At 40.6% G+C, this 23,607-nt stretch overlaps 1 protein-coding gene across 13 annotated transcripts in view; it reads left to right on the top strand.

The window, feature by feature from the left end:
• LOC141576681 (trafficking protein particle complex subunit 9-like) overlaps positions 1-23,607 on the top strand; it is a 145,767-nt gene that overhangs the window by 94,315 nt on the left and 27,845 nt on the right. For 9 of the 13 annotated variants that reach the window (XR_012505096.1, XR_012505095.1, XR_012505097.1 and 6 more), the window contains 2 exons: positions 16,856-17,141; positions 20,785-20,900. The gene's annotated coding sequence lies outside the window, so the exon portion shown is untranslated. The remainder of the gene's footprint in view (positions 1-16,855; positions 17,142-20,784; positions 20,901-23,607) is intronic. The other 4 variants (XR_012505101.1, XR_012505092.1, XR_012505093.1 and 1 more) reach the window with 3 other exon arrangements.

Here is a 23,607-nt window from a genome sequence, read left to right as displayed (position 1 = left end):
GTGAGAGGAAATTTAATACAGCTGTTGTCTTTCTCAAAAAAAAATCATATCTTTTAAGAAATTTAATATTCAAAAGAATAGCAAAATTTAAAAATGATAAAGTAAGGCTTTGGTGTAGTTTCTTTGGTTTCTGAGCTAATGTGGAGTTAGAGCCTTTGCATTACTTAATAGCACATCCTTGTCAGTATTTAAAGAGCTGTTAGTGAGCAACCAAGGCCCCACTTCTCAAAACATCATTAAAGTTTGCTCTGAAATAGTGAGGTCATAAAGGTCTTGTTTGCAGAATTCAAACAGTTTGTTTATATTATGCAGCATAGCTCCATTTATAAAATAATAATAGGTTCAAAATTATGAAAGTGGAAGATAATTGATTTTTTTAAAGCTGAAACATAAACTTTCTTGTGCTAATGTTGCAACTGGAAATTTTGAAAAGAAAAATCCTACTGTAATATCATCTACGTGGAATACATATATGACTTCCACATTTGAAAAGTAACGGCGCAGTGGTTTTAGAAGTCAGGAGCATTCCAGCTCAGATACTGGCATTGATGGTTGCTGGTTTTCAATGGAAGAGCCTAAATTTGCCTTCTTAGCATTTTTTTTCTTTTGTAGTGAGAGGGCTGAGTAGTGCTTTGCCAGCATGATTTTGGGGCAATTTGAGGGCAGATGTCGTGTACCAGCAGTGAGATATTTCCATGCGTTTAATTTTCCGGACATCACCAGGGCACATGTGGGGTTTGTGCATGCAGGCTGGGATGCTGCAGGACTCCCTAATCCATCACCGTTATGTCCTGGAGCTGCTCCGGTTAGTGAATAATTTTCTGTGCCTTGGAGGTAAAGTGGTCTGATGCAGATGATCAGATATGTAGTTAAAGTGCTATTACTTGAAATAAGAGAAACCTAGAAACATGGCTCTAACAATACAGGATGAGGGAGGAGAATTGGCTGAGCTGCATGCAGTGGGGAGTCTTCTCAGGTGACTCCCACGCCATGATTCCTGCCAATATCCGCCCCAGGCCTGCACGGCTGTCCTGCCGAAGCAAGCATGCACTTTGCTCAGAAACGCACTGAATTTCCTTGCGCCTCTGTTTGTTGGCTTTTTTTTGAAAGCACATCTTGCCCTTTGCTTAAATGCCATCCCTGCAAGTCGCCTCTTACACTCATCCTTCTGGACCTCGTTCATACATAGCTGCTGAATGGATGAACAGAATGTAGAATCTCCATTTAGTGAAACATTATTCAGACGTAAGAGTGAATAAAAAAGAAAAAGAGGAAAATGAAAAAGGCCACCTCTTCTGGGAAGTCCACTCTCACTGCTCAACCCGCCCTTTTCCCTTTGAAACACAATCACTTATGCTCCACTCTACTCTTTTTGATATTACTTACAACCCTCTAATAAACTTTAAAGTTTTCAAAAAAAAAAAAAAAAGAGAGAGATGCTGATACCACTTCAACATGGACGAGCCTTGACAACAGCATGTTAAGTGAGAGGAAGCAGACACAAACGGCCATATATTGTTGACTTCAGTGATCTGAAATGCCCAGAATAGGCACATGCAGAGGCGGAGAGCAGGTGATGGTTGCAAAGGGCTAGGTGGAGGGGGGTTAGGGAGTGACTGCTAGTGACAGGGGGATACTTTTGGGGTGATGAAGTGTTCTGGAAATAGATGGTGATGAGGGCTGCACAACCGTGAGTGTGCAGAAGACTGCTGAGCTCTGTCTCTGGGAGTGCCTGTGCTGGGGGAGGCTTTATTTTCTTCTCACCCTGCACTCTGAAGAGACATCTTGTGCAGTGGCCTTTCTACTAGTGTGAGTGTTGAGAATCAGAGACTTTGCAGAGTCTTGTTTCTTTTCCCCCCCCCTGCTGAGTGTAGGCAAAATAAGTTTAAGCCTGAGAAAGTGCTCCATCTGCAGAAATGTATTTCACTTTTGCATGGTGTAAAAATCTTGAGAGCTTTTTAATTGTTGAGGACAGTCTGTGGGGGGAAATAGCCCGTGAAGCCTTGGGGAGATCTGGAAAAGCCACGCTTCCCTCCCTGACACGGGTGGAGTATTCACCCCCGTTCAGGCAGTGAAGGGCCCAGACCCGTGAGCGGAGTTGACAATCGTGAATATTTACGTGTATCCGCTGCTTCATCTTGGATATTAATTTCAAGCTGAGTCAGTTTGTGGCGGCAGCCTCATCCTACATCAGGAATTTATAGTAAATGCTCCTTGAGGTGAAGACCTGACAGATTTGATTATTTAACAGTCTCCCTTGAATTGATATCTCAGATTCCTTTGTCTAAAGCAAAACAGCAGAAATACAGACGTCCTTTAATGCCAATATGACCTGGAAAGGGTTTAGTCTCTGTGCCTCAGTGACCTTATCTGCGGGTGCGGAAGATGATAACAGTGTTTCCCTCAGAGGGGCTGGTGAGGGGAGAGTGAGGAGCACAAAGGGAGGACTTACACGAGATGCTCATGAATGACCGAATTTAGTGCTCTCAGCCTGGTGAGGCCTCAGGGGCAGAGATGTCAGAACAGAGCATTCCTAGCCAGAGCTAGATCCGTGTTGGCAGCTGTTATGATCAGTATCACAACTGTGGGTTATCAGGTAGTTTTAAGACTTGGTAATATGAATTCATGAATAATGTTAGAAGACTAGACATCTCAGATTCAGTTTACATAGTTCTCAAGATTTCCTCTGAGAAATGGATGGTTTTTTCCCCATCTTAAATCTGAGGTGAGTCTCTAAAAAAATTCTGTATTCCTCCATCTTTTTGCTTTAATTCTCCATTTCTTAAAAAAAAAGTTTTTAAATGGAGTTAGTGGGGACTGAACTGAGGGCCACATGCATGCTAAGCACATACTCTCCCAAAAGAGGTATAATCTCCCCCCAGATTTTTTTTAAAATTTACTTTCTTAGTATTCAGAGGTTAGAGGCCTCTAATTCTTTTTCTGGAGACTTGTCCATGAACCTGTAAATCTATTATTAATGGACAAAACTTGGTTTATTAAAAAATGAATAGAATATTCTGCAATGCATCCAAAAGGAAATGCTCATTGGCTTAAAATGTTTCTCCTTTAAGGTGATTTCTCCTTTTTGGTCTAGCTCAATTTATTAACAGACATCCTCATCATCATAATGACCAAACTCACTCTGAGTGGACCCCTACCTAAGGCTAAAATGCTTTCCTCATGTTTTACTTCATAGCAGGTGTTTGACGGTAGGTATCAGTGTCTCCTTTTTTGCAGCTGAGGGATTGAGAGATGGAGCAGCTTGTCCCAAATCACACGCAGCTGGCGGTGGCTAGCTCGGTGCTGGAACCCAGGCTGCACAGAATGCATTCTCAATTGCTCCTCTAATCAGCCACCCGTTGAGTGGTTACCCGAACTCCTGAGACTCCATAAATGGCCAATTTTAGTGATCTCAGCCTGATGAGGCCTTCAAAGGAGAGACACCAGTGAGAATGTGAGACAGAGTGGCATAAATTAAAATTGTATATTTTCACAGATGTTTAATTCTCAGGTAGTGGCATAAAAAGTTAATTTTTATGTATTTTAGTGCTCTGTAAGCACTAAAAACAAAACATTAAAAATAATTATAGTGCAAAAGAGAAGGGGGCTTGGAAAGTCCAACCACTGCTGATGTTACTTGTTTTTCCCTAGTGGCCCTTATTGACAGAAATACTTACAAAGACCGAATTGGTTTTATGTAGTCTTAATATGGAAAAAAGATTGTCAGTGAATATTTTAAGAAAATCTTTATTCTTTTCTTTCCTGATGATGTATATATAAGTTGTTTTCATGGCTTAAGTACATTTCCTGTTTTGTGAAATTTGAGTAATATCGTTTAACTTGTCTGACTGTGAGTTAGTAGCCTTGTACACAAAGAACCCAAGGGGTGCTTAGTAAAAATGTGCTGTCACAATGACAGATATTTTAGAAGGATCAACTCTGAATACTAAAGAGGGTGGCTTATTACTGATGCATATTTAATATGTATATATATGATATATATGAATATGGCATAAAGTAACAAGGATTCATTTATTTTTTAGTGCACTATGAAGTTTTAATGAAATCTGTATCATTCTAGTGAGACAGGGACTAGTAAATTGCCTTAAGCAGACGACCTTGAAGATTATTTACACAGAATGTGTATTGTTAGAACTCAGATGTCATGTTGCCGTGTAACCATCCACTCAGACATTTAAATTCGATGGATTCTGACCAGATTCATTAAGTTTAGAAAAATCCATTGATCATTTTCAGGGAATAAGCTTCTCTCTTTTGTGATTAAAGAAAATTTTGATCTTTTTTCCTGCACTCTTAACAGGTTTAAAATATCAAAATATTGATTTGACATGTAATTTTTTAATAGGGAGAATAAAGCTCATGCTGTTTTATTATGTATATAAATGTTTTTGTATTTCAACAAACGTATGATTTCCTGGCTTTTTGAGAAGTATGTTGCAAGATACTTAGATAACCTACTTTCGGAAAAATACAGACGCGACTTTTATGAATATAGGCCTAGTACAGATGTGTTCGTTTTTGCTACAGTGCAAGACATGAGGCCTAGGAGAGATTTGCTGCCGATTGCAAGGAGGACAGATCCCATGTCTCAGTCTCCCCTCCTGTAAAATGAAGTGGCTGGACTGGATTCTTTCCTCTTCTAAGATGAGTTTCCATGAGCCTGTGTCTTTTGTTTATATTCAGGAGTATTAGCAATATCAGATTAAATACTGAGTTACCCTCCCTTCCCCCGAAGCAAAGTGCAGTATGTGCTACAGAAGCTTTTAGTTATCTGATTCTCGTTTCTGATCCTACAGGCAATTTTTGTGTTGCATGCTTCCTGGCAACCTGGAAGGTCTTTTTAGCCATAAGTGGCGCTTGTTGCACCTTCTTACCGTCTTAATTTTCCTGTTTGTTAAAGAAGGCTTAAACAACGTTATTTTGTTTTGATTTCTTTGCTTAATGCTTCAGAATAGCACAATGTCCATTATGTCTGTATACCTGGAAAAATTGTTCTGCTTATATTTTAGTTTTATTCTGTCATCTCGCTGTGAACATCTCAGACTTGCTGTGTAAACAATGGCAAAATCGGACTTTTCTTCCAGTGTTAGAAACCAGTGAGCTGGGAATTTATAAAACAGCTAGTAGCGGCCTCTGTAGCACATTAAAGCTGAAAAGTGTACTGAGTTCCCTGAGTATTGACCCCGCCGCTGTGTGTTAATTGGTGGTAGGAGATTTGGTACATATACGAAGGGGTGTAGTGTTTTGAATTGGGTTTGCGTGCACGCGCTGCCACTGAGCCACGTGAGCCTGAGTCAGTTCGTTCTGAGTTTTTCCCTCGTCTGTGAGATTGGGACGTTCGTATCTGCTTTGTAGAATTGTGAGAATTAGAAATTATATAAAGTGTTTAACACAGTGGGTATGTCAAGAAGGCTCATAAACTTTAGCTGCTGTTTGGTGTGAAGCCATCATTTTATAGTCTTTGGCAATTACTAAGAAACAGGAAAACAAGAAAAGCTGGTTTTATAATGAAAGATATTTGAGGAGGTTCCATAGTTCCTATACCCATAATTAAGCATCAGCAGAGTCAGAACTGTTACACAGTCGCCCTGAACCAACGTTAAGCCACAGAATTTTTTGTTACTTCATATATGTTGGGGCCTAAGGGGATCCAATACTTATATGCATGTTGTCTCCAGCAGCCAACTGAGAGATGACACAAAAGAGTAGGCAGGCGACAAATGTCTTCTTTGTTACTGATGAAGCCACGTTCTCCATGAACTTCAGGGCTGTGGGAAAATGCGTGTGATGATACTGTGTCCCAGAATTAGAGACTCACCCTGTCCCAGGTAGCTCTGGGCCACAGCGAGCCTTCCCTTGAGAGGACCTGCCCCTTCATGCACAGGGCTGTCCTGACATGGAGCTGAGCATCCCAGGTGCTTCCCAATGGTGACCAACACTGGAGGGAAAGGTAGGGTTTCACATTCCCTGCTTGTCTCCCCGGACTCACACCTCACCCTGTTAGTGTGACGAGGGATAGCTGTGATCCAGCGGCCAGGGGTATGAAGGGAGAAGCACTCTCCATGGCCCAGAGGAGTGGGGAGGAGGCATCCCCTCCCTAGTTTAAACAGGTGGTGGGATGGAATGGGAGGGTGCTCCCCAAGAGTTCATAAAAGGAGAAATAAGGATTTTCTTAGGGACTTATACTAGCCAGGAAACACATAATATTATTAGAAGGGAGACTTGTAAATCACTTTTATATTAAGTTGACATTTGTTGAACACCAAAAATGTGCTACATTCTTTTCTGAGCGTTTTACAGAAATGAATCTTTCAATCTTCTCAACAAGCGAGTAAGGAAGGTTTGATTGTTATCCCATTTTACAGTGTGGAAATTTCGGCACGGAGAGGGTAAGTTGGCCAAGGTCACGGAGCTAGTAAGTGGCAGAGCTGGTATTTAAACCCTGGCTCTCTGATTTTGAGGCTCCCAGAGATGGGCTTTGGGTGTTTAGAGGTATCTGCATCCCTGAATCTTTGTACCACTTTGCATCAGTTAGCCCAGAAAGGACAGGGAAAGGAGAGTTACTCAGGTGCTCACTGTCATGTCTCGGCCACTGTCCACAAATTGTGCACTGTGATTAGCGTTAATTATTTTCTAGGCAGTAGATCTGTTCGTATAACAGAAATTTAGTCCATTGAGTTAATCTACAAACCCTTCCTGCTCTGCTTCTGTCCATGGTTGCCATGTGACTGCCTGCCCGTGATTGGGCCGTGGAGGAGAAAATGTACTCATGGTTGAACTCTGATATTTCAGTCTGGTTTATAGTTTCACTTCTTCTGTTACATTAATAAGTTTCTGGTTTTCTTGCATCAGTGTGTCATGAGTTTGGTTATTGTGAAACCAGTCCATGGGAGCCCAGGGATGCTAACGGTATAATTTCTGAGCACACTGTCGCACTTCTACCTGTGCAGACCTGGCTGGAGGATGTCCACCTTCCTCAATGATTTCTCCAAACAGCAGGGTCCTCTCCCACCCCCGGATGTGAGGCTGGGAGCTCTATGAGTTGGCCAGTCAGTGGCCAAGTCCACCAATCAGAAAATGATGAAGTACCCGGAAGTGGGTTTAATAGAAGAAAAGGGCTTCCAGGTAGTCCGATGGGCTGTTCGAGTCCATTTGGTGAGAAGCTGTCCACTGTCTGTGGTTGAGCTGCTGCTTTGCTGTTGAAAAGTCTGGATTAGATGAAGGGATTTTAAAAAGGAGAAAGGAGTGATTTCATGTGGTACGTCCACACCGGTGAGAAGTGATGGATGACCGCCTGTGTGAGGCATAGACAGAGTCTTACAAACTTCATAAAACAGCTTTAAAAGCTCTGCCATCTGAGTGCACTTCATATGGGGTCCAGTTCATCACTGGTCGCGCTGAGAGGGCAAATAATTGATGATGGCGGAAAGGACACGGAGGCATCAAAAAGTCTCAGTCATGTTCCCTGTTTAAAGGATGTGGCACAATGTAATATATTTGAGCTGGTTCTTCACTGAACAGTTTTGAGTGTTTTCTGGGACTCCCCAGTGCACCAAGGCTCCATGCAGCTGGGTGTCCCCTCAGAGCATCTCTGTCAGCGCTTGCCCTGGGCTGACGTGGTGTCGCGGGGAGCAGGACGGTCAGCGTCCCCGGCTCCTCCGAGATCCGTCTCCTCATCCGCAGTGCCGGGTTGCTCATCCGTGTCTACTTAGTAGGTTTGCTGAGAATCACACGTGATGGTTGTCAGGTGTGATTTGTGATTGTCTCTGTGATTGGCATATAGTCAGTGTTTGATAGAAACCCTTGTTTTTTTAGTATAATTGTAGCTGCTAGATTGCAGTGGTTTTTAGTCTGTATTTTTTTATAACTTTATTCTTATTTTTAAATATGCACTTATTTTTATTTATTTTTTTGGAGGTACTGGGGATTGAAGCCAGGACATTGTGCATGCTAAGTAGGTGCTCTACAACTGAGTAATACACACCCTCCTTGTCTGCACTTGAAAATAAGTATTGCAATACACAAAATAGATCTTAAACACCATCATGGGAACTAGTCTCTGTATAGACAATTGAACACGTATGCTATTTCAATAAGAATAAATGTTGTTGAGACATACATTTCTGAATCTGTTAATGTGCTTAAAAACGATCATAGGTAGTGATAAACACGAGTCTTTGATCCAGTACTTCTTAGGGTCTGTTTTGCCATCAATGGAAATTACATTCTACAGAGAAGGCTAATTGGGTCTCTTTGATATTTGGATGGTTTAGCAGATGATCAAGGCTTTCAAAAGCTGACAGAATTGTATTTTAAACTAACTACAAAGTTATCTTCTAGAAGTTGGAATTCCTAAGCTTGTGAAGTGTCCAGTAATCCAGGGGGTATGTGTCTGTGTCTGTGTGAACGTTTGTGTGTGTGATTTCAGGAAGGTAGAAATAAGTTCCATATAGACTTCTGATACCTTTCTCCTCCAGTTCACGGTGTAGGCATATATTTACACAAATAAATTGATATTCTTTTGTCATTTGGCATATTGGGAATAAGAGTTTGTCATACTTGTTTCAGAAGGGTTGGGGAGCATGAGCTTAGAAAACGGGAGGAGAAAGAGACCGGGAGGCACTTCACACTCTGTGCAGGATTTGAGAAACAGTAGCTTTTCTTTTTTCTTCTAAAGCAAACTGGCGCTGAATTGTAACATGGTATTACTCAGAATTGCTTTTCTGATCAGATACAAGTGCCTCAGAGTTTTGAAGGCAACATGAATGATGAAATGTGTTTTAGCAGTTATCTTTAAAAGTAGTTTTATTTTTCAAGTAAAAGGCTATAGCCTGTTCTTTCTTCCAGCGGTACAAGACATGCTCATTAATCTATGTACATGATCTGTGTGCTTAGTTTCTTTGGTTTTTTTTTTTTTTTTTTTTTTTTTTTTTTGAAATGCTTGTTTCATTGTGGTTTGAATGAATGTTTAAAATTTCTGGATTTTGATGTTTAGAACATGCTGATTTATGAGAAACATTAAAAACCTGATTGTTCTTTGGTCCTTGTTTGTTGGGGCACCCTATTGATTTCTGTTGTCTGTTAAAGAGGGAAATGCTTCCTCTAGCCTGCAGATCATTAAGTGAATGGTTTGCAGTGTGCCTTTAAAATTCTTTGAATGCATTGAGCATGTTTGTCCAGTGAATTTTGAATTAACTCATTGTAATGACTTTGCTTTTGTTCTGTGGCTTTTGCTCCTCTCCACAAGAATTTGAATTCTCTGTTGCATTTTGTATACGTGTTCTTAACAGGGGAAGAAATTTTGCATTTTTTACAGAGCTGGGTTTTCCTATCCCCTCTGAATGCCATCTATAATTGATACAATAATAATGTGTTATTGCAGTGCATAATTATTTCATAAACTATTTTTTGGCATAATCAGAAACAATGACAAAGAATGATAAAAAGAATACAAAAACCTTCCTTCCTTTGAAGAATAGAAATGAGGTGGTCCGGCTCACGCATGCTTTGTGCCTGACACACTTACTCTCATTTCATTGTGTATCATGATTCGGAGATGGAGTTTCTTCAGGTTTGTAGATTTTTGTTTTAACATTTATGTTGAATTCTTTCTCCAGGCTGATGTTTCCTGTTGTGTTTGTGGAAAGAGTAGAAGGGAAACAAATACTTTGTTTTGTTTTCAGGAGTCCTGAGTTGATGAGAAAAGAGTTGAGGGTGGGCTGAGGAAAAGAGTGACACTCCCTCTCCTCCCGGCTGAAATTGATAAACAAATAAATCAATTAAGTGTATCGATATTTGATCAATAGAAGTTAGCGAGCCCAAAATGGATAGATATGCCCAATGGAAATTACTGAGTTCACCTGTAGAATTATGTGCTTTACCAAGTAGAAGCAGCTTAGAGCAATCAGAAAAATCAGTAATATGATGAGATATAAAAGGGATATCATATCTTTTATTTCTGAAACTTTTCTACGGTAAGTTGTGTAGAGCTAAAATTAAGTTTCAAGCACCAGGATTTAAGAGTGTGGGTGGTTCTGTAGGATCGTTATTCACGGATGTGCCTAGACCCTGCTAGAGTGGCTGAAGATGGCAGGAAAAGACCCAGAGGCAGGATTTGTCATCCTAGGGTGTCCTCCATAATGGTTCCATGTGAAAGCCCATGATTGTTTTAACAAACTGTAACACACCCCAGCCGCCTGTGACTTTGATAAGAAAAAATATGCTTAGAAACTGCTTTGCAAGCAAGTGCCTGTGCATCCTCACACCAGTCACCTTGCCTTAAAAAGCAGAGACAATGCTTTGCTTGCATAGTTGAGGTTTTAGATAGCATTCTGCTGGTTGCAAAGCAAGGACCCTGGCCCTCAGCTATAAATGCTGGGCTTCTGTGCTGTTAGATAGTCTATTATCCCCAAAATAAGGACCTGGCTGGTCTCGTGGTCTGCTTTGTAATTCACATATCTAAAAATGTATCTTGTTCCCCTCACCCCATGTCTTCCCTAAAGATACACTAATCCTTTGTACTCATTGTGGATTTTACAATCTCTGCCTCATCCCGTCTTTCCCAAAGTTCCTCCTTACTATCTCACAACTGTTGATGAATTTTTCCTTTGATTATACACAATCAATATGGGAGCATTTGAGCGGCTCTTGGAGTTGGCTCCCTACTCCCTCTCGATTTCTTGACTTTTTACACAGAGTCTTGAATAATCATTCCGTGCTGGTAAGACTTCTGCCAGCCAGATGCCACAGTTCCAGGTGAGAAGGATGCAGGCTATATCTCTCCTACTCAAGGGAGAGAGAGGAGAGTATTGAGATATGCTCCCCCGTGGTCCCTTCCTGCCCCAGGGCCACTGCAGTTCACCTGAAGCCTTCTGGCCTCTGCTCAGAGGGCCTCTGTCCCAGGACTGACTGCAGCCTTTTCTCCCCTTGTCAACATTTCCTTTCAGAAGTTGGTCTCTTCTTTGCAATTCAACTCTGGCAGATGTGATGGTGGTCAGCGTGCTGGTGGGCTGTCATTTGGGGAATCCTAGGAGCCATGCTGATTCTCCTGAGTCTCTCAATAGGGGTTACAGAACAGTGGAGAACCGAAGGAAGCCCATTCACGTGAGGTCAACACAGTATTACATCACTTTCATTTTATTTTTGAATTTTCAGTGGAGAAATTATTTGTAGCAAACTCTTCCAGATATTCGGCCGCCTGCTTTCCTCATCACAACTTCCTTGCTGGCTCTGGTGCTTGTTTTACAGACCAGGTTTCTTCTCTGGTCATTTCTAGCAGCTGGGCTTGCCGAATCCTTGATCTGCATTTGAAGCAGAATGCTTCTTCGTGATGTGAAACTAATTTTCCTATTTCTGAATATTTCGTGTACACTCAGCAACTGTTTCAAGTGAAATGCTCTTGTCCAATTTCGGTTAACTCATATTTGCTGATCTCCTGCTTTCATGCTGAGGGCAGTTTCTTCTTCCTGTAATAAAATTTAGCAATTTGCATTTACTATGGGAAGGTACTGGCCCGAGGTGCTTTTTTTCTTAAGAGTTTTAATACAATTCACCCATTGAAATGTACAGCAGTTTTTACTCTATGCCCAGAATTGTGCATCCCATTCAATCTTAGAACATTTTCTTCCCCCCAACAGGAAACCCCGTATGCATAAACAGATATTCCCATCTTCCCCATCCTCCCCCAGCCCCAAGGAGCCACTCTTCTCTCTCTGTGGATTTGCCTGTACTGGACATTTCATTTAAATCGAGTCACTTCATGTAAGTGGAACCGTCTATTGTGACTGACTTCTTTCACACTGAGTAACGTTTTCAATGTTTGTCCACGTTGTGGCCTGGGTCAGTACTCTATGCTTTGCTATTGCTGAATAATATTCCACTGTATGGCTGGGCCCCACTGTTTACCCATTCATCAGGTGATAGGCATTTGGGTTGTTTCTGCTTTTTGGCTGTGATGAGTAGTGTCGCCGCGAACATTCCTTTAGGAGTTTTTATGTGGACATTTGTTTTCAGTACTCTTAGGTGTGTGCCCAGACAGCAGAATTGCTGGGTCATTCAGAAACCAAATGTTCAACTCCCTCAGGACCTGCCAGGCTGTTTACCAAAGTGGCCATGCTGTGTTACATCCTCACCAGCAACTGCTGCGAGCTCCGCTTCCTCTGTGTCCTCATTAGTGCTTGTTATTATTTTTTTTATTATAACCTATTTTTGTGGGTGTGAAGTGGTTTCTTCTAGTGGTTTTGACTTGATTTCCCTTAGAGCTAATGATATTGAACATCGTTTCATTGTGCTTATTGGCCATTTGTATATTTTCTTTGAAAAATACCTTTTCAGGTCCTTTATTCACCTTTTAATTGAGTTGCCTTTTTATTGTTGAGTTGTAGGGTTTTTTTTTTTTTTTTTCATTTGGAGATACAAATTCCTAATCAGATAAATGATTTGAAAAAATTTTCTCCTGTGTATTGGTTTTTCACCTTCTGGATGGTGCCCTTTGAAGCAAAGTTTTAAATTTTGATGAACTCCGATTTATCTCTGTTTTCTTTGTTCCTTGTGCTTTTGGGGTATTATTTAAAATCTGAGGTATTTTATTTAAAATTTTATATATAAAATAACTTAATTCGTAGGACCGTTCTAGGAGATGGGTGCGGTTGTTGTCCCCAGTCTATGGATAGGAGACTGAGATGCAGAAAATTTCACTGACATACCAGTGTCACAGCTACCCAGTGCTGTGGGAGTTCAGACTCTCATGTTTGTCCCCAACATCTGTGCTTTTCACCACCATGCTCCACTCCTTCCTGGAATCGTTAATGAAAAAGTGTTTCCGTTTTTGATTTCTTGTTAGTTTTTTTCTCTTTGGGGACCTCATCTCCTCATTTTCCTTTCTGATATCAGTGTAGATTTATTTTAGGTCTCATGTAGGCAGAAGTATTGCTATCAGTTAACTTCTTTATTACTCACTCTCCGGTGATGATTGTTGCTATTTGACCTAATCAAGTCATGCTTAACTCTTTCCTGCTCATGACACTGAAAAGAGTCATGACTTACAGAATGCTCAAAGAAGAAAGTACTTGTTTGATTTCATCTTGCTACCCAAACAAACCAATCAAATAAAAACCCGGTGTTGACACAGATTATAAGCCCTCCAGAATAGGGTCACTGTCTTCCTTGTGTTTCATTTGTTTGGTCACAGTGTCTGGATAGCGCCTTGCTGTCCAGCAGTTTTGTGAGGATACGGTGCTCGTGAATCATTGTAAGGACAGTATTTTGACAACAGACTGTGTTGTTCATTTCACAAGGGAAAAGATAATATAGAAATACTGCTCAGATCTATTTTAAAATTAAGCTTGGAATTTTGAGAAGAATTCAAGAAACCATACAAAGATCTTTTTCACTAATTTTAGATCTATCTTAGACACATTATGGTTACATAGCTGAGTAACTTATCAAGTAGATTTGACAAGAGGTGTGTATTATTGATTTTTGTTTTAGTTGAAATATTCTATCTGAGATAAAGTAATCAGTGCCTATAAATGCACAAATATGTTTGTATTTCCTTGCAACATGGGAGCAGACTTCATATGTTTCTATATAATATATATGACTGTGTGTTTTAATCTGTCTGTCAGTGTTTTTATAGTTTTTCAGCAATGTTGTAACTTTAGAATTCTTCTAAGAAATTCACTCCCAATACTACTGCAGTTTTTACTGTGTATCCTGTCTTATGCATGGGATTCTACTGTCCCCTCAGGGAGGAATTTCCTCTCCTATTGAGTTAGTAGCAGATTTAAAGGAACTGGGATTTCTAGGCCTTTGCTCTCCATGTGTTTGCAATTGGCTGTCAATCACGATTTTCCCTTTGTTGACTTTCCATTGTTCAATTAGAATTTTTGAAAATAACTACTAATATGTTTCACAGGTCTCCCTAGAAACTTGATGTGTTTGTGCTTTTCAGTTTTCAATTTATGAAAAATGTAAATGCACCCTTGTTTTTAAGTAGTCCTTTTTCACTAGATGTTTATCTCTTTATAGTTAAAATAATTTTTTCCCCAATGAATGAATCGGTGTGCATGTTTTAAAAAACCTTACTTTTTGCTTGTCTTATTCTAACAGGTATATTCATTGTAGAGAATTTAGAAAATAAGGATAAACACAGTAATAACTTAAAATGGCCTCTAATCTCACCTGGAGATACAGTTGTAAGGTTTGAAATTGAGAATTACAAGTCCTCTCACATAGTTCTTCTTTTTCAAGTACGTTTTGGTTACTGAGACCCTCGAATTCCCATATGAATTGTAGCAGCAGCTAGTCAGTTACTGCAGAGAAGCCCACTGGGATTGTGATCGAGACCACGTTGAATATATGGATCACTCTGTGGAGCACTGACATTCCAAGAGCGCTGTCATCTGATCCAGGAATGTGCGTGGTGTGTCTGTCCAGGGATTTAGGTCTTCTTTAATTTTTTTTCAACAATGTGTAGAGTTTACATAGTATTATTTTACTTTATTTTTTCCCTTTATACTGAGTAAAAGTGTGCAAGGTACCGGAATCAGAACTGTATTATAGCCCCGCCACTTGCTGCTACAGTGGACGCTGTGGTCCTTCTTTGCCCTCTGTAATATCTTGCACAAAATAGGACCTAAATAACTCTTTCTTCAATGAATGATTTTATGATTGCTGAATGATGCTTGAGAGTCCTTGTGATGATATCTTTTTCCCAGACTTTCCCCTTTTCTTAACTATGCCCTTTCACTTCCTTTCCTCCAGCCAGGGTTTCAGCCTGCCTGTGGCATTGATTTTCCCTATCTGTGGACTCTTCCTTTCCCTAGTTCACGATAATGTTACATGTGGGCTGTGGAAACTTGCTAGATGTCAAGAAAGAGCCAATCCATTGCATGCTAGTATTTTTAGTGTGTGGTATTCTTTTATCGATTGAAATTAAATCAGGCTGACCCCCTGAGCTCTTTTCACCTTCCTACACATGATACTGCTCTGGTTGCTGCATGTGCCCTTCCCCCAGACTTGGTTTTGGAATTGAGTAAGTCACCATCACTGGAGACCTCTCTTTAAAAGATGAGGAGGACATTTGATCCTTCTCCCTGGTTGGGGACTTGGATGAGATGAGGTAACAGATAAAGAATGGAGCCCCAGCTCATTCTAACCACTGCTCTTTCCGTTCCTTTCTCCAGGGGAAAAAAGTACAATTCAAAAATATAAAGATTGTGAGCTAATGAGATAGACAAGACAACCGATCATTTATTAAATGTCCTTTCATGCCAGAAACAAATATATTATACACAAAACAAGCACACAAAACACGGTAGAACCGTGATTACAAACGTGGGTCCGAGTTCTAGTCCTGCTCTGGAATGACCAGTCTTGTGAGATGGAGAACTGGTAGGCCGCCTTAGCGTCTCTCGGACTAGTTTTCTGTCCTGCAGAGATGGGGCTCGCTAGGCGTCCCCCCCGTAGAGATGCTGGGGGGTGTAAGTGGCTCACGTGGGCAGCCCTAGCACAGCTGCTCATTCCTCGTAAGTGCAGGAGAGCATAGCTTTTGCGGTGACGGCTTTATGACCTCACCGTGAAGACTCTCAGTGCTTCTAAGGGATGCCTTGTGGTTTGGAGATGGGATTCTCACTTCTGTAAATACCCAAGGATTGTGTTATTGGGCCCTGCTGATTTGAATCTATTCTTTAGAAAGTACATATTGTAGATATATTTTTCAAGCATGCATGCTTTTTTCTTTTATTATTTATAGTTCTACCCTCTCTCTTGGTGGGACTTTTCATGGAATCCAGGAAACAGCCCTAAGCTACCTGCCTCTTCACACGTCTCCGTGGCGGTTTTCTTCCCTGACTAGAAGAGGGTTCTGCATAGGAAATTTTCTTTGTTCCCCTTTTCTTGGAGTCTCTCTGTCTGTCTGCCCACCTCTCACCTGTCCAACTGTCCATTTCTCTACCCACTCATTCTTCTGACTTGTTCCAAAAAGCATTTCAGGCAGCTTACAGAAGAACAGATACCAAATAAACAGGTGAGAAAATGGGGCCAAGTTCAGACAGTGAGGCTAGGAGGCGAGCCTGTGTGAGGGTGGCAGGCATGAGAGACACGTGTCTGCCCTGTGACTTATAAGATCGACAGCAACAGTGTGCCTGAGGCTCCCAGCAGACACAGGGAAACAGGGTTTGTGGGAGATGCTCACTGGCTGTGAAATAAATAAGTGGCTGAGGAGAAGCCCAGCCTTTCCAGCTACTAAGTCTTAGGAGAATATTTTGAGTGTCTTCAACATCAGAGTATTTCATTTTTTCCTTTGTCAGAGTTCTATGTATAGTTGGTTACATTCTATACATGGAAATTTCTCCAAAACTGCTTCCCACGTGTGTCCCATGGCTCGGAATGGGGTGGTTCTGCTCATTGACGGGTGTTGGCCAGAAACCGAAAATGACATCCTCCAAGAAGCCTGGGATTTGTCAGTTATGTTTTGTCAGTGCTGTTGACTTCAGAAAATGCTTTCACAGTTCCTCTCCATCTGAGGCGGCAGCGTGCTCTCTTAGCAGCATCAGGAGCTCAGGGCCACGGGATGGCGGGGGCTAACTGCACTGCCGTCAAGACAGCTGAGGTAGTCACTGCAGGCGTGGTGCTTTCACGTAGTGCATTTCATTTTCTTTAATAGGTTTCAACAGGGAGTTAATTGAGTTAATTAACATTTAATAAATATGATGCTTTGATGTAAAGACAGTTATAGGCAGAATATAAGCTGTGAAGACTTTAAAAACGGTTTCATTACTTAAATTTCAGCAGGGAAGATTTAGTTTATCTTATTTACTCCTCTCTTTTACAGTAACAAAGAAACAAGACAGAAAAAGCAGAGGATGATTTCTGTTCTTCCTCTCGGCTTGCAGATGCCCTCACCTCCAGTGGCATCCATCCAGACACCAGCACTGACACTGGCCGTGCTCAGAACTGCCTCAGCCCTGAAGACACAACTGACAAATAGAAGGGGGCCATGCCGTGTTACAGCAGGTGCTCTCACTTTGTGGGTCCTTATGTAACTGTGCATTGTTATTCAGGATCGCCCATTCTACATTGAGTGACGCTGCTGCGGTGTCTCCTAGTTATTTGTTTCTGTAAGTACTTATGTATTTTCTCCAATGCATGGTACTAGACATCTAAAAATACTTTTTTCAGATGAAAAATATTGTGTATTTAATATAATAAGTCTGAATAAAGGGGCAAAAGAGGGTATCCTTGTCCCACTACTCAGAGACAGTTATTAACACTTTAACTTCTATTTTCTGTTTTTTTCGTCAGTGTGTATCACCTCTGTCATAAAAACCAGCGTTCACTCTGTGCCTGTTTACTGTGTGGAGACCTCCATTTTCCATTCGGCTTATTACATGTTTTTCTGCAATATTCTATCTCCCCTGGCGTGATTTTTAATGACCAGTATAGCATTCTGTCTTGTGGAGGCATCGTCCATTTTACTTCGGACTTAAATAAACTTTTAAATTCAAGTATACTTAACTGAAATACTGAAAAGAGAACTGTGGTGGTACCGAAAGACCCCTAACTCCCTTCCCCTTATTTCCTGAGTGTAAAAGCTGTTGACAATGTGGTGTATATATTTCATGACCTTTATGACTATGACATATATATATATATATACCCATAAATACATACATACTTACATACATACACGTATATGAGAAATCTATGTATATGTGTGTGTATATATGCTTTATTGAAAAATAAGACCATACTATATGTGTTCTGCAGCTCGCTTTATTCACTCACGGGTATATCATAGATGTCCTCCCACTCCAGACTCACCCGGTCCTTTCAGATACAGTGGAGGGGTCTCCTGATGTGCAGGTGTGGTCTCTTGTGCAAGGACACCTTTGGTGGGAGAGTGATGTGGACAAGGCCCTGGAGCATGCCAAATCGCCGGCCCCTTCAGAGCCCACATCTCGCCGTGATTTACCGCATCATTTTCTTGATGTTTGACCGTTAAGTTTTCTCCATTTTCCACTTTCAGAAAGGATGTTTGACTGGCATCCCTCTTGTACAAACATACCTGTGATCTTGTATGAGTATTCCTTTAGTTAAGGCTTCTGGAAATTTAGTCCCTGGATGTGACATTTACATTCATCACAGGCTCCTTTCAAGTGACTCTAGAAATTGCTTCTCCAGTGGGGAATGAAAAGCTGTAGAATAACTTATGTAACCAATTCTCTATCACTGGATATGATTTCACTTCATCTTTTCATCCCACCATTGTAAACAGTGCTGTGTAAATGCTCTGATGAGTTCATCTTTTGAACTGATTTTTTTTCTAAATGAAATGATTCCTAGAAGTTGAGTTGAGTCTGTGTGTACACACGTTTTTCAGAGTTTACATATCCATTGACATGTCGTCCTCCAAAATGTCACTCACAGTTTGTTCTCTCACAGATGGACACTAGCTAGAATATCTTTTATAAATATTTGCCAATATGATGAGCAAAAGTGCTTTTTCATTGTTTTAGTTTGTATTTGATGACCAGTGAGGTATTGAGCATTTTTCACTCATTAGCCATCTGACTTTTTAAAAGTGAATGATCCCTTTTGTCCTTTGCACACATTTAAGTGAGATAGCTTCTTGTTGCTTTGTGACAGCTCTTTGTATGTTATGAACATTAACCCCTTGTCTTCATCAACATGTATCACAGAGCTTTTTCTTGTCATTTCTTGCCTTTCATTTTGTTCAGTAGGTTTTTTATTTCCGTTGTGGTCCAAAATATTTTTAAGATTGTAAATGTTTTCCTTTTGGGTTTTATCTTTGGTATTATTCTTAGAAACACTTTCTTATAATGATATAAATCTCTTCTGTAACTTTTTTTAATCTCTAAGATGGAGATGATAATACTACTTGTTATAGTGAGGAGAAGTTGAATTAATATGAGCAAAGAGTTGCATTTGTTGTTATTAGTATTTTAATATTTACATCACTATCTGTAATTTTTCTTGTGGTCATTAGCACAGGAATAGAATTTGTTCTTTCCAGGTGATTCTCTGATTGTCCCAGGACAATTATTGAATTCATACTTTGTTCTTTGATTTGAAATCCCACCTGTACAATATACTTATGTACACTAGAATCTCTTTTTGAGCTCGTGGTTTATTTCTGTCAATTTTACTTTCTTACTCCAGTGCTATATCTTACATATTGTAAAAATTTATTTAATAACTGAAAGTGTGATTTTTTTTGATTCTTTTCTTCCATCCCAAATTTTCTTGGCTAGTATTATGACTTTATTATTCCTGAAGAATTCTAAAATACATTGTTCAAGTTAAAAAAAACAGATAAGGGTTTTCATGGGAATATTTAGTAAGTTTTGAATTATCTTTAGGAGAACTTACACCTTTACAAAACTGCTTTACTCCATGCAATATGTTGATGTCTCTACATTCACACCTCTTTACTCCTCAGTAGAGTCCAGTAGTTTTCTCCATGTGGAACATGGGCTTTAATTTTGAGTTTATTCCAGATTATTGTTGATGTCTTTGTTAATTCTGTAAGTGAGAATTTTTTGCTATTATATTTTGTAACTGTTAAAACTGACACCTAGGAAGGCAGATTCGGTTTGTAAATACTCACTTTGTAAATTGTCATTTAAAATTGTAAGTATTAAGTACTTGTTCCAGAATCCTTTCTTTTCTGTTTTTAAAAATTTGTTTCCAAGATTATCAAAATGGTCATAGCTAAGTAGTATATTTGGGGAGACAGATGGAGAGAGGTAGTGTGGCTCATGTACAAACTCTGAGCACTTTCATGGCTGCCTTTAGGCTGGAGAAGCTGCAGAAGAGCCCAGGTTAGACTGGGGATGGCTTTTTATGCACTAGAAAGCCAGCTTTCCTGCCTTTATGGTGAAGCATGTTGGGCGTGGCAGGTAGATGATCAAGGTCCGATGGAGGCCATTGGCTGCACAGAGCGCTGTGTCTGTGAGAACTGGAGACCATCTCTATGGGAAATCCTTGGTGCCAGGAACACTGTAGGGGAGCTGGGGAGCCTGTGTGTTAAGGATTTTCCAGCCCTGGGAGTGGGAAGAGCAGACTCTGCATTCAGATCTGAGTTTGAATTCATCCTCTCTTGTTTACTGGTCCTCTGACTTTTGTCAAGTTATACATCCTCTTTGAACTCCTGTTTTCTTGTCTCTCAAAACAGGAGAATTACAGCCTGCTGCTAGAGTGTTTGATCAGGGTAAATGATTTGTGTCTATAAGATGCCACGTACAATCACAAGCTCAGTAAGAAATGGGCTGTCACCTTTCTTCTGCAACTCAGTGCTTGACAAGACATGGGGGAAAGCCAGTACATAATTTGTGTGTGATGTAATTAGGAACAATATTAATGTCTTGCCTTTCCCTAGCAGTATTCGTACTCCTTTGCTTCATTTACTTCTTTCCTCCTTTCCTTTCCCCTTTCCCCTCCTCCACCATAAGAGCCTGAGACTCTCTCAGAACACTAGATTCAAATTACTTTAAAGGTTGTCTCATCCTCATGAAATGACAGTAAGATAAAAAAATCTGTAAATATCCCAGAATTCATTGTATTTGATTTACACACACACGCACACACACACACAATCAGGCTACCTCCCACTTGCTGAGGGAGAAGGAACACTTTTTCTGTGTTTCCATTCACTGAGCGTGAGAACAAAGTCTCTTATGCAGACTTTCTCCCGGCTTCTTGCATGGTGTTTTTAATTGGATTTCTGCTTTGTTTCCATAGAAATATTCTCCTAATAGAAGAAAGGAAGTGGAGATATAGACATTCTGCTGAGATATTGGTTTCATCATATTTGAGTTGGAAAGTACTTAAGAGCATAGAGCCGTAACTTTTTATGGGTGAGAATCCATGATCGTGTAACTTGGGCAAGAACCTGGGTCTTCTGCCATCGTGTCCATGCGGGCGAAGAGGCAACTGGGCAGGGGATGGCAGTGGTACTTCTTGCTTGAGTTCCAGGGTCTTGCTAGTTTTCATTGCTCACCTGCCTTTAATTTATGTCCATGTGACCTCTCATGGGAAGGCCACTCTGTCCTGGTAGACTGAGTTTCTAATCAGCAAAAAGCTCTGGATCCACTCATATTTCCCAGAGTTTTTCTGCTGACCTGCTGACACTTTATATAAATGAGGCCTAAGAAACTACTGAATATAAAATCCTTATTGATATCACTTGCCCTCGAGTTCCATAGGAATGGGGTGCTGTCTCAGGCTGTCTAAGGCTAGATCTGAACAAAGATATGGTGATATGCTGTGCTGCTGGACCCTCCACAGTCAAATGGGATTTCCACCTAGTTTTTAGAATCAGGCAGATTAGTTCAAATCTTATGTTTACCAGTTATTAGCTTTGTGACCTTGGGGAAGAAACTGTACTTCTTTGTGTCCAATTTTCTTTGTCTGTAAGTAAGTTCAGTAAATATTTTAAGGTTTTTTTTTTTATAGAATTGAATGAGCTAACTCCCTCATTTATACCTAAAATACTGATCACGTGGTTCTCTGTTGGTGCCTTGGTAGTTGATTACTAAGGAACTCGGCAGTGAGAATGTGGGTGGTGGACCCCTGGATCATAGAGCTTATATTCCAGGATATGCTTGTAAAAGACTGGATGTGCAGTGGATTTTTAGTAAATATCCATACCTTTCCTAATCCACATTGATTGTTTATATATCTTTACACTAATATATGAACAATTTTTTATTGCAATTTAAATATCTTTTTAGTATTTAAAATATGCAGCTATAACAAAAATACATGAAATAAATAGATTTGACTTTTATTTTCTTTTCAATAAGCAAAACAAATAAAATAGAAAAGAAAAAAAAGTTTTGAAGGAGTAGAAATAATTTTATTTCCATAGAATCAATTCCCTATGTTAGGTTTTTTGGTTGTGTTGCTAAACAGCATATAAAATTTATAGGTTGTGACATATTGGAAATGAGGAAACAGTGGAGACATACTACCTCCAATGAAGTCATTTAGTTACCACGTCAAAGCTAGTTCTGCTTCCTGAATGACAGGCCAGTAAATCGGGAGATGAGGTGTTAGAGCAAGGAATAGTGACTTTATTTGAAAAGCTGGCAGACCCAGAAGATGGCATACTGATATCCTGGAGAACCCTCTTCCCCAAGTCAGAATTCAGTCTCCTTTTTTACTAAAAAGGGGCGGGGGTGTGGTTGGTTGTTGCAAACTTCTTGCTGTACGAATTGATTTCCTTGGAATCCTTTGTTTTTGCAGCTGTCCATGTGGGTCAAATCACGGTGACCCTTTAAAACCTCCAAAAAAAAAAAAAAACCAGGTTATTCTCTATTTTACAACTTGCCATCTCTACATAAGTGTAGAAGAGCTAACATCCTTAAGGATCATAGCCCGCAGAATAGGCCCTCCTGGATATTTCAGGCTAAAGGCAACTTTCTTTTACAAAAGGTGCAGAGCTACTAGCATGTCTGAGCCTAGAAAACAGGGCACAGGTTTAAAGCCAAAGGAACACATCTAACATGAAGTCAAATTTTTTCTTTTCTATTACAATTCCTTTTTCCACCTCATAAATAATTTTAGTAAGGAACATGAACAATTATTAATTTTTCTTCTCAATAATGGATAAATGAGCCAACTACATTTTTGTGAGCAGGGATGCTGTGCGTGCCTTGGGGTCACAGCAAACTCTTGTTGGGGGTGGTCGACCCTGCAACATGTCTGATGCCCTGTGAGTGTTGATGAGGGTCTCCCTAACCTGGGGCTCTCTTCAAGAACCAGCATGTGGGCGTTGACATCTTAAGACCTCTTTTTCAGCTGCAGGAAATTTTTTCAGATACTGTGATTGAAAAATCACTCCAGCTGGGGATAAGTAGGGAATAAAGGAAGAGGAAAAGGGCTTGGAGTAAAGTAGAAGAGAAGGACAGAAGATTAGGGAGCCTGGGGGCTTGGAAGCGGGGCTTCGGGAGAGAGACTAGCAGAGGTGGGGAGGTGCCCGGCTCCGGAACCAGCTCCTGCACCTGTCAGTGCGCCCAAGCCACACAGCATTTAATTGGCCCAGGACGCTATCCTGTCTGGATGTCATCCTGGGCAGAACCTTGAGAATCGAAAGTAAGGGGTGGGCAACACTCACCTAGGGGTCACTGAAGGCTTAAGTCAAGTCCACAGTGCCTTTTATAGTCATGTGTCTTCACTTGAGCAAGGAACTCAGGGAGAGATCCAGGAAGACATCTGACTCTGTTAAGGGACGACAGTCACAGCGACACGGGGAGTGAAGACACTTGCAGCAAAGCAAAATGACTTCACAAAGATTGCATCAGAGCTGCAGGTGTGAGAGAGCCTAAGCCTGTCTCAGAGTGCAGGGTACAAGTGGAAAGGAATGGTAAAATTTCCACTGACAATTGAAATTTTGTTAAATAGCCTGCTACTCTTAATTGTATCACTTCATTGTATGTAGGTGTATTTCTGTGAGCATTTATAGGTTCACACAACCCCACCAGCACCTCTTGCCCCCACTGGGGATGGGCTTTCTCAAGCACAGTGCACCTCATGCTTGGGTGGGCCATGCTGCGGGTCATC

This window comes from Camelus bactrianus, unplaced genomic scaffold (genome assembly GCF_048773025.1).
Source record: "Camelus bactrianus isolate YW-2024 breed Bactrian camel unplaced genomic scaffold, ASM4877302v1 HiC_scaffold_157, whole genome shotgun sequence".
Taxonomy (NCBI): domain Eukaryota; kingdom Metazoa; phylum Chordata; class Mammalia; order Artiodactyla; family Camelidae; genus Camelus; species Camelus bactrianus.
Note: the sequence above shows the minus strand (reverse complement) of the source record. Positions and strands in the feature narration are given on the sequence as shown.